The sequence below is a fragment of the Balaenoptera physalus genome (assembly GCF_965194825.1).
Source record: "Balaenoptera physalus genome assembly, chromosome: 8".
NCBI classification, from domain to species: Eukaryota; Metazoa; Chordata; class Mammalia; order Artiodactyla; family Balaenopteridae; genus Balaenoptera; species Balaenoptera physalus.
Window position 1 is genome coordinate 88,304,437 of NC_138887.1, and position 12,672 is coordinate 88,317,108.

At 44.6% G+C, this 12,672-nt stretch overlaps 1 protein-coding gene across 9 annotated transcripts in view; it reads left to right on the top strand.

The window, feature by feature from the left end:
• Positions 1-4,617: 4,617 nt before the first annotated feature.
• The window catches only part of FOXP2 (forkhead box P2), a 528,558-nt gene continuing 520,503 nt past the window's right edge, over positions 4,618-12,672 (top strand). For 5 of the 9 annotated variants that reach the window (XM_082472317.1, XM_082472310.1, XM_082472321.1 and 2 more), the window contains exon 1: positions 4,619-5,295. The gene's annotated coding sequence lies outside the window, so the exon portion shown is untranslated. Of the gene's footprint in view, positions 5,296-5,861; positions 6,575-12,672 lie in introns of all 9 variants that reach the window. The other 4 variants (XM_082472311.1, XM_082472312.1, XM_082472315.1 and 1 more) reach the window with 3 other exon arrangements.

The following is a 12,672-nucleotide window of genomic DNA, read 5'->3' on the forward strand; positions in this document are numbered from 1 at the left end:
GCTTAATGGAGGCTTTTGAGTCAGCATTGGAATTCTTTATCCAGGAATTGTCCCCTTTCTGTGTTCATTTGGATAAAGGCTTCCTTGGTAAGATTCTAGCCCAGAGCAATTGATCTTTGTCTCCACAGCAAGGTCAACCAGAACTGGAACCTGATATTAACTGCCTTTCAATCAGTTTTTAAAGACACTCACAGTCAGCCTATTAGCAGAGATATGCTGTGTTTACACGTTTCAAGATTAGATATACTACCAGAGAACTAGGTTACATTCAAGAGAGAATTAAGAGCCTATTATTCACTCCAGGACGAGGGTGGACCCTGCAGTTTAGGCTCCATTTTTCCTATCAACAGCCTATTAGAAGCAAGGAAGGCGGGAGGGGTGAAAATCTGCAGTCCCACAGCTGATTTGAAAAATCTGTATCTGGAGGTTGGCAGATGAAGGGTTTTTGGTTTTGTTTTTTTAATTTTTGTTTTGTTTTTTGTTTGTTTTTCTGAAGATGAGATGACTAGAGAACCCAGGTAGAAGCATTGGGCTTATGAAGACATATTCGTTCATTCAGGATCCAGGTAATTTTAGGGCATGTGTTATAAAAACACAAACAGAAAGAGTAGTCTGCGATTAAAAAAAAAAAAAAAACGTTGGGAAAGCTCATTAAGATTTAAGGTCCCAAATTTTGTAGTCCCGAAGCTTAACGACAGATGGTGGTGTAACTCCACCAATTTTGCAACCTCTACATTCAATTTAACGTCGTAACATAGATTATCCTTGATTTGACTTCGGTGAAACTGGAATGTTCTCTTTTTCCTAAAAATGTGTCTGGGAGGGGAGTAAGGATAGGAGAATGTCTAAAAGGAGTCTGTTTAGTTGCTCACCTTCAGAAAACTGTAGTGGATGTGAAAAATAGGAACCTGATATGTGCCCGTTCTTCTACGTGAAAAGAAAAATGTTTTACCTTGCATTTAAAGAAGACTTTTGTTAGTCTATTTGAAGTGAGTAATACAACTTTGAAGATGATATCTCTAATAGGAAAAAAAAATGATTTAGAAAACCATTCCCCTTTCCCTCTCTGCTAGCGATCTTTCTCCAGTCAGTTACATTTTTAAGTATTAGTCACAATTACACCAATGAAACGACTCTGAAGAAGAAAAATGTAATTGTTGTTTAACTGAAAGTTCTGGAGAAAACAGACCTAAGTGTGTGAATAATTATATTCTTACAACAAATAACTAAAAATCCAAGCGGTTCACTCGGAGAAGCATTAACCAACGTTTCTAATACATGTCATTTCGCGTCAGTTGCTTCCCTTCATCCAGGCTTTAGCTAGTCTCTTTTGGGGTGGTTTAGTTCGCTGAAGATGCGCTGGCTGGGACCATTTCAAACGAATTTATCTTTTGCTTGGACCGTAATAGAGCAATGGCTCGGAATTTGTTGATTTGCGGTTCCATCGTAAAATAAACTTGAAATCAAATAAATTTTAGTGAGAGAACTTCGAGGGCCACTTGGTGAAACTCCCCAATTACCCAGTAGCCCCGTTTAACTTTCCCGTGGAACCTCTTTAAATGACTTCTGCAGACCCACGTGCTGCAAAGGGGACTTGAACTGTGGGTTGACTGTGGCTACGACCCTGCGCAGCGACTACAGGGACAGAATTTGGCTTCCCTCCTCTCTCTGATATGCAGTGTTTCGTTTCAAGGCTGCCTTGATCCAGTGGGCTGACCAGTGACTTGTGCAAAAGAAAACTATTCGTTCGCTGTTTGCCCTTTCAGCATTTCCCTGGGCTGCGGAAACCCGGTTTTCCTATTATTATACTTCAACTTTTTTTGGAGTCTCTTAGCATAGAGCGGTAAACCCCGGCCGGCTCCGGCAGCAGCGAGGCGAACAAAGCCTGCAGTGTTCGGGGCCATGTCGGGGCGGGGGTGGTGGGCGAGGGAAAGGAATTGCAAATAAATATGTTTTATGACCACCCATCAACAAACTACGTGCCACCATGGCAGCCCCTGGTAGCAGGGCTGGGTCTGCAGTGTGGCCGGGGGCGCTGGCTGGGAGGGAGGCGACGGCAGAGGGGGAGCGAGCCGCAAGCCCCGGGCCTGAACTTTCACCTCTCGAACCCGGGCCCAGCCCATTGGCTGCGGGCGAGGGGTCCGCCAAAGGCAGCCGCTCCTGGCAGGATCTGCTTTCTCAACTCCCGGGGCGTCTTCCCTGGGGGAAGAGTGGTTGGCCCGGGAATGGCAGCAGGCGAAGAGGAGATAGATAACAGGGGCGAAGCTAGGCAGGGCGCCCAAGGGGGCTGCGGGCTCAGCCCCGCTTAGAAAGATCCCTGCCAGGGTACGCGGCCGGTAGAGAAAGATACGCTCCTCCAACTGAGATATCCGTTTGCACCTCTTGGCGCCTGGCTATTTGTACTCACAGGAAAGAAACGTCAGTGGCTGTGAATTTCACCAAAACGTGTCTTTGTGTACAGAAAAGTGAAAGGCTAACTAAATCCGCTCCTCTCCAAGTCTCGAGAGCATAACTCTCTTTCTTTTCTCCTCGTTGGGAACTTGAACTTCTCTTCCAAGTTGCCCAGGCTCATTTATAATAAACCTTTCCCGCTCACTTCCTCCGTCGGACCCCTAGAGAGAAAGGGAAGTAAGTGGGGTCGGTGTATGCGGGGGAGGAAGAAGAAGGAAAAACAGTGAGGAGCTGTAGACCTTTTGACTGTTCTGTTGCCTTTACTCACAAACCCAGCGGAAAGATACATCCTCGGATCTCCAAGGATTTCGACGCCGTTTGTTCTTCTCTTTTCCAAAATGGTTTCAGGTTAATTCAGAAAATCCGCTTTTTATTTAGGGTTGCTTGTGAAGTATAAACGCAAATTACTTATCATAAAATGATCTCCACCTTTCAGAAGGGCGAGGTGGGGTCATTTACATCTGGTGTTTTGTATTATAATTTAAATGACTGCTCCCTCCTTCTCTCCTCGCTCCCATCTTTAAAAAAATTCGGTTTATTTGTCCACTATTCAGCCAGCATTTCGAAAAAAGACAATTTAAAAAAGAGTGACGACACAGTCCACAGGCAGAGCACTTACGGACTGCCTGGAGTTTTGAAAGCTCACAGAAAGCACCGCAATTCAAAGCCCAACTCTACCTCTTCCCTTGTCCTCCTGGCAGGGGCCGTCTTCCCAGGACCAGCCCCGTGGCTTATTGACTTAATTGGTTTCACTAGAAAACCCGACGGTGTGTTTATAGATGTGGGTGCCAGGGCTGCTTCCTCCGCGGGAGAACTGCGGGTTCTGGAGGGAAGAGTTGGTGCCAAGTGTGTGTGTGTGTGAGTTCGCTTCTGCCCTTTAGACAAAGGGTGCGCGGCTCTTTGAGGAAAAGAAAGACTCAAAGGCATAAGTTGGTCCTGCTCGCCCGTCTCCCCAGTCACCCCCCTCCCCTCTTCTGCCACTGGAGATGTTAAAGTTGGCCGGGAAGAAGCCGGGGGCCGGGGTCTGTTCGCCACGGCCTCTCGTCTGCAGCTATTTGGAGGAAAGTTTCAGCACCTTTCGGAACGCCACGCTTCGCGACTGATTTGCTGGCAGAGCGGCGGGATCCGCCGCGGCGCGAAGGGGACGCGGCCAGTGGAGGGTTGCGCGGCCCGCGGGCAAGGGAGGAGCTAGTGGGGGCCTGCGGGGACGAACGGCCTGCCAGGAGCGGCGGTGGAATAGGGGCTACGGTACACCCCCTCCCCTCGGGTCACATGTCCCACCCGGGCCCGTGTCGTCCTCCCTCGGCCCTTCCCTTGTCATCCCCTCGGTCCCGCGTGGGACCTGGCCGAGTCACACTCCACGGACAGGAGCGGAGACCTGGTCTCTGGAAGCTAGGCCCGCGCACTCCCCACGCCGGCGCCTCGGCTTTGAAGTGCGCACGGCAGTTCTGGCAGTTTCTTCTTTCCTTTCATTCCGGTTACTTGGCTCCCCTCAGTCACTGATAGGGCCCGTCTCGAAAGCCGCAGACCCTAAGAGTCCTAGCTCGGCGGCCCCTTCCTTCCAAGCTCCGCCCCGGCCAGCCCGCAGCCCGGCCCCAAGCCGGTGAGCAGGGCTGTGCGACCACGAGGAAGCCCGAGAACTCCCGGGCCCAAGTGAGACAGGAGCCACGACAACAATAAAGAGTGAGAAAGACACTCGGCCTCTCTCCATCCCAGGCCGCGGAGGCACACACCGTGAAAAGAAAGGCCAATCAGCGTTTTAACGCACGCTTGGGTCTCCCTTTCTGATTATCGAGTACTTTCACTCGTTGCCACCGAGGGCTTCGGATCCCTTCGAGGCTTCCTGCACTTCTCTTGGAATCCCCTGTTTCATTTGCCAGCAGCTCCGTCTGCTGAGAGGACGTACTTTGGGGACTGCCAAGGAGCAGCAGACACAACTCGGCTTTGCCAATACAGCATACGGTTTTGTTCTCTCCTCCCTCCCCAACCCCCTTCCTCGACTCGCCGTCTGGGCCGAGCGGGAGGAGGCGGAGCAGGAGGTGGGGAGAAGGGTGGGGGTGGGGGAGGAACCGGCGCAGAACAAACAAGTTCTTCGGCGAGTTGTTTACAGAGCAGGTGGACCTGACGTCAGCCAGGAGGCTCCCCTGCAAATCGGAACAACATTCTATTCCGCGCTTCCCCCTCCCTTAAAGAAGTTGGGGGAGCCGGGGGAGGAAATAGGTGGATGGGGGTGACAGGCATCCTCACCAGCTGGTTCCAAACCACTTTGGGGATCAACAACAACAGTCAACGATAACAACGCAAAGTAAAACAAAAACAAACAAGTGGCCCAACAGTACTTCAGAATCCTCGGAGGCGTCCCTTCCCTCCGCCCGCCCCTCCGAGAAGAGGCGGCTCGGCGCGCAGCGTGTGTACAGTTTGCATTGCCAACAACACGCGCGCGCGGCCGGGTGCGCGCGCCCGCCAGCGCACACTCACGCACATAGACACATACACACACACATACACACACACACACACACACACAGATCCGGGTGGGGGGAGCGGCAGCGCGAGACAGCGCGAGCCTCCGAGAAAGCGCGAGACACGCCGGCGCGTGCAGCTCTGCGGCGGCCGCAGCGCCCCGGCTCGAGCCCCGCGCAGCCCGCCCTTGAGCGCCGGTGCGGGTTATTTATGCGGCGGCCGCGTCCGCCAGCTGCGGCTTCCTCCAGCCCCCAACCCGGGCGCGCCCCCACCCGCGGCAGCAGCTGACAGGAATCGCGCGTGGGTGTGTTGTTTGGGAGCTTCTGCCTCGGCGCCGCGGGTGCCACCTCCCGGGACGCTGCCCAGGCGTCCTCGGTCGCGGTAAGTTTCTTTGCCCTCACTGTGGCGCGCTTCACCTCCGCCCCCCAGCCCGTCCCAGCCACCTCCACCCGGGGCCGGGCTGCGTGCGCCTTTACTCTGCTCCGCGCTCCTCCCAGGGCGGCGGCGGCGGCGGCGGCAAAGTTTCGCCCCAGTCGCTGCGCTTGGTGCGGCGCGGCGCGGCGGGGCGGGTGTGACATGTGTCAAATTTCGGCTCGGCATCCGGGTCGCGTTCCGGACCCAACATCACCGCTCGTTCTTTTTCATTTTGCTTTGTGATGTGGGGAAGGGGGAGTCGAGAGAGGGGAGGTAGCTGTTGCCTCACGGACGGTTTTTAGTTTTGTATGTGCCCAGTGTTGCCTCGTCTGGCGAGACCGCGGCTGGAGGAATATGTGTGCGGAGACGCCAGTTGTGTTCGTTTACTCTTTTATTTCTCTTGTTTGTTGTCTCTTCCTCTTCCTTCCTACCCCTCCTCCCCCCCCCCCCCCGAGAGGAGAAACGAGAGTGAGAACATCTGGCGGTTGGACCAACTTTACTGATCCAACTACTGCTGACCTTTATTTACTCAGTGGGGCAAGTGCACGCTTCTGGTCTCAAAGTTAGACACTTCAGCGTACATTTCACAAGTACTTCTCTGGAATGGGAGGCGGAGAGGGGACAGTCCTGCTTCTCCAGCGAAGAAACTCCTGGCCCCTAGTGACGCTTCAGGATGATCGTGCATCTCGACTGCTGCCCCCGATCGCGCTCTTTCCCTTGTCCACGGTTAGCAGGAGCCGCTTCACCCGGGGTCTGTCCTGCTCTTATTTTTATTCAGCTTTGGAAAGGTCTCCCCACTCTGAGGGTGGGTTTGGGGGTGAAATCACGCCTCCCGGTTCTTCAGGGAGGGCACGAGGGAGGGGCGCAGACACCTTTCGGAGAAAGGGAGGTGTTCTCGGTTGGCTTTTACCTGTAAATCCGCGGAGGCCCCGGGCGAGCGGAGGGCGGGCGCGCCGGGTTGACTTTGACCCCGGGGGAGCGCGGGTCCCGACGTCCCTCAGCGCTCGCAGCGGCGCACGTGCGGCGGCGGCGGCGCGGGCCGGACCCACTAGGTGGCCGCGTCCGCCGCCCGCACGTCTCCCGCGCGCCTTTCCCCGCCCCTCGGGCCGCAAAGCGCTCGGACGCCCGGGCACCCCGACCTACGGACTAGCGTCTGCGTGGACCCTCGCTTGCCCCGAGCGTTCGGGTCCGGCTAGAGCAGGGACGGAAAGTTGCCCTCCTATCCTCAGACCCTGAGATCCCTTAGGTAAGTCTCTCAGGGCACCTGGCGCGCGGGTGAAACTCATTAGGAGCAACGGGAGGGAAAGGCACGTGCGAGTGTGGGGCATTTGAGAGCGGAACCAGTGCGCGCTTTGCACGCGGACTCGGCAAGAGAGGCCCACCTGGACACCGCTTGGGGGGCTCCTCAGACTCCGGAATCCCCAAGGAACTAGACCCATCTGTGTATTTGTTTATTCAGCTTTTTAACCAACAGTTTTAAACCACTTAATGGACAGCTGCTAGTCTGTAGTGCTCCTATCCGCCCCCCCACGCCCTGCCCCGCCCCGCCCATTTTCTCTCACCACATGTTGAAATCCAGTCAGTTCCTTGATTTTGAGGATTGTTCCTCGAGTCCTGTCTGCTCCCAGGTGGTCAGGCTTTCGCGACGTGTGAAAGACCTGTGGGAGTGTGTTAGGTGTGTACATTTGTAGTCGTCATGGATTCAGAAGTGCTGAAAGAGCTACTTCCCCAACTTGTCCAGAGCCTGCTTAGAAGAATAATTAAGTAGTAGCAGGTAAGCCAAGGGGAGAAAGTGACGCCCTGGTGTCAAGTAGCTCAAGTGGACGATTTCCAACTGGAAGTATTTCGGGAGATTAACTTTTAGAAAACAGAAGTTTGCCTGGAAGGCACATCTTTGCACACTCTTCTAACTCAAATAGTTTGGTTAGGCTTCAGTGGAGACAGGAGGGGTGTGTTTAATAGCACGTCTGTGCTAGAGGTCAAGACTCAAAGATGAGCTTTCAGATATTTTCGTCTTCAATTTCTCATTGTGGTGTACCTCAGGAAATGTTTTATGTTGTCAAAAGGCCTGTTTATCTTTTCTGTCATTGTGAGTTATGGATAAGTATATTCTCAGTGTCCTGGAATTTTAAAATGTAGTGTTTATTTAATACTGCTAAACAATAATTTACAATTTTGATTTATTTGTATATGTATTAATAAAGTGGTTATAAAGTCAGATACACTATGGTTATTAGGGTCATAAAATTTCATTTCAGCTTTAGAGCTTTTAAAAGTTGTATCTTTCCATCCTTCCGTCCATCCTTCCATTTTTATTACTAAACTAGACCCACTTTCAGTAGTTGTTCAGTTCAGTACTTCTCTACGAAACCCACCATTTCATTGTTATCTAAAACTTAAGTGAAAGAAAGGTTGAACTGTGGTAAAGTTACTGACTTTTAAAGAGGAGACTAGAAACCTGATAATATATCCCTGTTGGTAAGTGACAGAAGACACTCAATTTTAAAAGATCGTCTTAAATTTCACTTTTAAGTACAAGAATACAAAAAAAATTAAGGGAATAACTTTTAACATTCAATTTAAATGTGAGTACAAGTTTTTTCTTTTTTATACATAGTTTATTAAATGTTACTATTACACTACGATGAATATTAAAATAGAGCAATCAAAGGGAAATGTATACAAATAGCAGTTAAGAGCTATTTTAAACTATCTTTCAAAATTCCTCAACTTATACTTTAGAATTCAGATGATAGAAATTCTAGAACTGAATATTGTTTTCGAGTGAAAAGAGACCTATAATTACATTATGATGTGAATAGATTTATGAATAGTTATATCTGAGTAAACTGTCATTGGAGTTTTATTTCTTTGCATTGATGGTAGTACAGTGGTTTTGCTTTAAAAATAAATTAAAATAAATCTTTGTGATATTCTAGAATCCTAAAATAGGGGAAATTGTATGTGACACACCAAAAAATAGGAAAAAAGGTGAACGTTAAAATTACAGAAAACCTGTAATGAGAAGTTATATTCCTTTTGTACAAGCAAAAACTCAGAAACACAAAACAACTCTCTTTGCATAACTATTAGAATTGTACTTTATGAAAAGTATATTTAAATATGTGAAAATACCTTCATGGCTTGATTGAGACTCTTAGAGCATATAATAATATATTGAACATAGCTAAATTTACCAGACATTTTTATTTCAAGAGAAAATGTGAGGGATACAGTACTTAATTACATAGAAGAGATATTGTTTGCGTTATATTTAAAGATTTATAGCTGCTCTGCCTCATCACCCTTGTTTCTGTGTGGACAGTTTCATGTTGTGTCAACTGTTGTAATACTGATAGAAAACTGAATGTTGGAAGTGGTTATGTATTTTCTGTCTCTCTCAATTAAATCAAAAAGAAACCAAGGGGGAAATGGCAGGGTAGGATGAATTGGGAGATTGGGATTGACATATATAAACTGTTGATACTATGTATAAAATAGATAACTAATGAGAACCTACTGTATAGCACAGGGAACTCTACTCATCACTCTGTGGTGACTTAAGTGGGAAGGAAATCCAAAAAAGAGGGGATATATGTATACGTATAGCTGATTCACTTTGCTGTATAGCAGAAACTAACAGAATATTGTAAAGCAACTATACTCCAATAAAAATTAAAAAAAAAAAGAGACCATTGACTTGTAAGAGAATATCACTAAGAAGTTCTCTTGGCATGAGTGTTGTTGCTAAATAAAATTGCAAATCACAGTTGAATTCCGAAATAATATCAGTTGCATTACAGTCACTGAATACTAATTCATGGCACAGTTTTTTTGTTTGTTTTTTTCTTTAACTTTGTGATAGATGGTAGTGATCTTAGTGATAAATGAATGGATCTAAAATGTTCTAACCAGTGCCCAGATTCATACTGCCCTTTGATAAAAGAAAGTTTATTTCTTAAATTAGGCCCCCTAATTAGTGTATTTTAAGATTTGCATAGATTTTGAAAGTAACCTTATTTATGTAGTGCTTAATTCATAGAGTTCTAACAAACTTGGTCAAATCCAACCCAGAAAGATTGTTGTTTATCTTCTTAAGCCTTCTGAAAGGTGCTTGAAACTTTCCTTAAACATATTACGGTGCTTATGATGCACAAATAACCTAATGCCTAATTTGAGTTTTATATGCCATAGTTTACATCTCTTCTTTTTTGTAGATGACATGCATATTTTCTTAGGTCCAACTACTTATCTCTTAATATACTTGGACTTCAGTCATATCACTTACAGAGTGTTATCAGGTGAAAATAATTTAAGTTCTTTAGGTTTGTTTTTTCATGAGGCTTAGGTCATTTTCAGTGCTTTCTTATGGAGTTGTTCCAAACTTTAGCTTCTTCATTTGTCCCATAACTATTTTGTTTTTTAACACCTTATCTAAGAATAGGAGGGTTGATTAAAAATAACATTACTTTGTTTTTAAGCCCAGCATTGGTTATATGAAAATTCACTACTATTGAATTTCATAAATACTAATAAGTAGAATAGCCTTTCCTTGTAGGTGTTCCTACCTATTAAAATAAATGGTACTTACTTCCACTTGCTTATTTCCTTCTGCCCTGTCATTACCTTTGATGTATTTTTGTATATACTCTTTTGCTCTGCACAGTGTTTTCATCTATCCCCTGCCTGCAATTTTTCAAACAAAACGAACAAAAAAAGAGTAACTTTGGTGACATATAAAGAGATATTATAGCTAAGAGGTTAACATTAGAATATTGAGATGCTGAAGAGAGGTCCTTAGAGAATATTTAGATTTGTTATGTTCCAACACTATTAATGTTAAAATGAAAAAGTAAACCTATATGTATGTGGTGACTTATTTTCAGTAATGGTATTCATTTAAACTATTTTTTCTCTAAATAGATGCTTCAGTGATTTGCTGTTTTCTCAAATGTGATATTATTAAGTATTGACCTAATTATTTTTAGGAGCATAATCTCAATTTTATAATTGGAGTGACTAGGAATTTGTGTTTATCTATACAGAATTTTGCCCAGCAGCCAAATTAACAGAATATACCTGTGCTCTGAAATGAGGTATACTTGTATCACCCCTATTTCATTTTAAAGCAACATTATATTTTAACAATTTATAGCTTATAGTTCACACTGAATCCTAATACTTTTTCATTTTGTGATTGTGAACTTGGTTTACTTTCTCTAAATTGACTTGTATTCGTTCATTTGTTTAGCTTCCTTACCACGAACAATTTGAATTCTAAAATTCCCTCAATTGATATGATTTGTGTAAAATTTTATTAAAAATCCATTTTCTCCATAAATTGTCTGTGGAGTGAAGGTTCAACCTTTTGAATTCCTTGATATTTGAGATATGTGCTCTTTACCTTTAATATACTCTGTTGATTGAATTCAGCTTCCCAGTCAGTTGTACACTTCTTTCTGTCTACAATCCACCAAGGGGCTCGAGAACATACCTTACCATTATATTGATAAATATGTCATATGGAGCTGACATCTTCATTCTTTTCTGCTGTGGCAAATTTTTTCATTAGCAGGAGCCAATAAAATTTAAATGTTGAAAAAGCACATTGCTGTGAAGCAGATGAATCCCCAGGGGTTTAAAAGCTCTCAGCATTTTTAGTTTATTAATGTTCCTCAATTTCCTTTGATTTCTATCTTGGAAACCTTGAAATATACTTTGTGGAAGATAATGTTGATTTGAAATTTATTTAAGTTTTTAGTGTTTCTTTTTAAAGCTCTTTCTAACATAAGTCTAAAAATTTGTACCATGAGAATATCATAAAATTTTAAAAGACAGGTTAAGGAAATTAACTTTAAATTCCTCAAAGAAAGGATGCTACTACAAAGAACCTAAAGTTTTCCTGGTATTCATTTATTTCTTTTCTTCTCAACTTTTATGATGGCATTTTCTGTGAAATATTTTTTTTTGCATTATTTTTGTTTTGTATCATTTTGGTACACATACAGAACCACAACCATCATTTTGCAACTTTTTCTCCATTTAAGAAAAAAAAAAGTTTCTTAAAGTGTATTTTAGGGGGTAAGAAAAAAATCTGTGGTAGGCATATTTCAGAGAAAGCGTTTATAAAATTTCTTGCTGGCAGATAGTGTGGAGAAACTTATAGTACATTAATCCAAATATCTTAACATCTTAGCATATGTAGACTGTCATAAAATCATCTCATTTAAAAAAAAAAGATCCCCAACATCCTTAAAAGCTATTCCTCACCATTACTTCACCCAAATTTATGTTCCAGGATTTGGTTGAGCTATATCTGTGTGCCTGCAGCTAACTCTTCACTTCCTTTTTGTCTTCATTTTTTCCCCTTTCTCAGTCTGTCTTTAGTTGAGCTAAATGGTCCCCCCAAATCTTGTTTTATATATCTAGTTAGTACACCCCCAACCAGTCTGATCAGATAGACCATCAACAACTCCTTGAATTGTTGCAGTAGCTGCTTATTTATCCCCCTTCTTCTCCCTCCAGGCACCACAGTTTATTCTCCATGTAGCAGAGTGATCTTTTGAAGATATATCTGTTTGATTATGTCACTCTTTTGTATAAACCTTCCAACAGCTTCTATGTCTCTCAGAATAAAAGACAAAGACCTTACATAAGTCCATATTATTTGACACCTGCTTCCTGACAGTATTTTCTATCATTTTCCTCTTATTCCGTCAACTCTAGACACTGACTTCCTTGACTTTCCTCAAAATGGGATCAGCTGATTCCAAACTCAGAGTTTTCCTCTCTATTCTCTCTGTCTGGAATGCTCTACCCTCAGGTATCTTCACTAACTTCAGGTCTCTGCTCAAACGTATCCTTATAAGAGAAGCCTTCTCTGACTGCCCTATTATCCTAAATCCTTATTGATCATGCTCTGTCACCTTTACCATACGTTATTTTCCCCCATAGCACTGTCAGCTGACTTTAAAAAGATTGTTTCTTTATTTATCATCTGTTCCCTCAATGAGATTGTATATTCCATGGATCCAAAGATTTTCTTTTGGGCACTGTTCTAACCCAGTGCTTAGAACATGCCTTGTACTTGGTAGGAGCTCTAAAACTAAATATTGAATTGAGGAATGCATGACTTTGTGTAGGTCCAGGAAGTTACTTCTGTCTGTATCATTGCTCCATTTTGTGTGTGTATCATTGAAATTCCTTTTCACCTTACTTTTTCATCTTACATAATTTTATACCATATTACTATTATATTGGCCAAGACATGGCTCTCATCTCAGGTGGGTATGCTTCAATTTCATTTTTCTGTGTCTCTTTTTTACTCTTGATCTGAGAAACAAT